A 1,316-nucleotide genomic window follows, 5' to 3' on the forward strand; every position below is an offset into this window, starting at 1 on the left:
AGCAAACAACTTTGAGCTTAAGCCTCAATTAGTTTCTTTAATGCAACAGAATTGCAAGTTTCATGGACTTCCATTGGAAGATCCTCATCAGTTCTTAGCTGAATTCTTGCAAATCTGTGACACTGTCAAGACCAATGGGGTTGACCCTGAAGTCTACAGACTTATGCTTTTTCCTTTTGCTGTAAGAGACAGAGCTAGGACATGGTTGGATTCACAACCTAAAGAAAGCCTGAACTCTTGGGAAAAGCTAGTCAATGCCTTCTTGGCAAAGTTTTTTCCACCTCAAAAATTGAGCAAGCTTAGAGTGGAAGTCTAAACCTTCAGACAGAAGGAAGGTGAATCCCTCTATGAAGCTTGGGAAAGATACAAGCAATTGATCAGAAGGTGCCCTTCTGACATGCTTTCAGAATGGAGCATCATAGGTATTTTCTATGATGGTCTGTCTAAACTATCCAAGATGTCATTGGATAACTCTGCTGGAGGATCTCTTCATCTGAAGAAGACGCCTGCAGAAGCTCAGGAACTCATTGAAATGGTTGCAAATAACCAATTTATGTACACTTCTGAAAGGAATCCTGTGAATAATGGATCAATTCAGAAGAAAGGAGTTCTTGAGATTGATACTCTGAATGCCATATTGGCTCAGAATAAAATATTGACCCAACAAGTCAATATGATTTCTCAGAGTCTATCTGAAATGCAAGCAGCAACAGGCAGTACTAAGGAAGCTTCCTCTGAAAAAGAAGCTTATGATCCTGAGAACCCAGCAATGGAAGAGGTGAATTACATGGGAGAACCCTATGGAAACACCTATAATCCTTCATGGAGAAATCATCCAAATCTCTCATGGAAGGATCAACAGAGACCTCAACAAGGTTTCAACAACAATAATGGTGGAAGAAACAGGTTTAGCAATAGCAAGCCTTTTCCATCATCTTCTCAGCAACAAACAGAGAATTCTAAGCAGAGCCACTCTGACTTAGCAGCCATTGTCTCTGATCTAATCAAAACTACTCAAAGTTTCATGACTGAAATAAGGTCTTCCATTAGAAATTTGGAGGCACAATTGGGTCAGCTGAGTAAGAAAATTACTGAACTCCTTCCTAGCACTCTCCCTAGCAATACAGAAGAGAATCCAAAAAGAGAGTGCAAGGCCATAACCACATCTCACAGGGCCGAACATGGAGAGGAGAAAGAGGCAGTGATTTCCACTGAGGAAGACCTCAATGGACGCCCACTGACCTCCATGGAGTTCCCTAATGAGGAACCATGGGAATCTGAGGCTCACACTGAGACCATAGAGATTCCATTGAATT

At 41.4% G+C, this 1,316-nt stretch overlaps 1 non-coding gene across 1 annotated transcript; it reads right to left on the bottom strand.

Moving 5' to 3' along the window:
• Nucleotides 1–295: 295 nt before the first annotated feature.
• On the bottom strand, nt 296–403 carry LOC112753883 (small nucleolar RNA R71). Its single transcript, XR_003178245.1, has one exon. It is a non-coding gene; the product is annotated as a small nucleolar RNA R71 (small nucleolar RNA).
• Between the last annotated feature and the right edge of the window lie 913 nt (nt 404–1,316).

The sequence above is a fragment of the Arachis hypogaea genome, chromosome 15, assembly GCF_003086295.3.
Source record: "Arachis hypogaea cultivar Tifrunner chromosome 15, arahy.Tifrunner.gnm2.J5K5, whole genome shotgun sequence".
NCBI classification, from domain to species: Eukaryota; Viridiplantae; Streptophyta; class Magnoliopsida; order Fabales; family Fabaceae; genus Arachis; species Arachis hypogaea.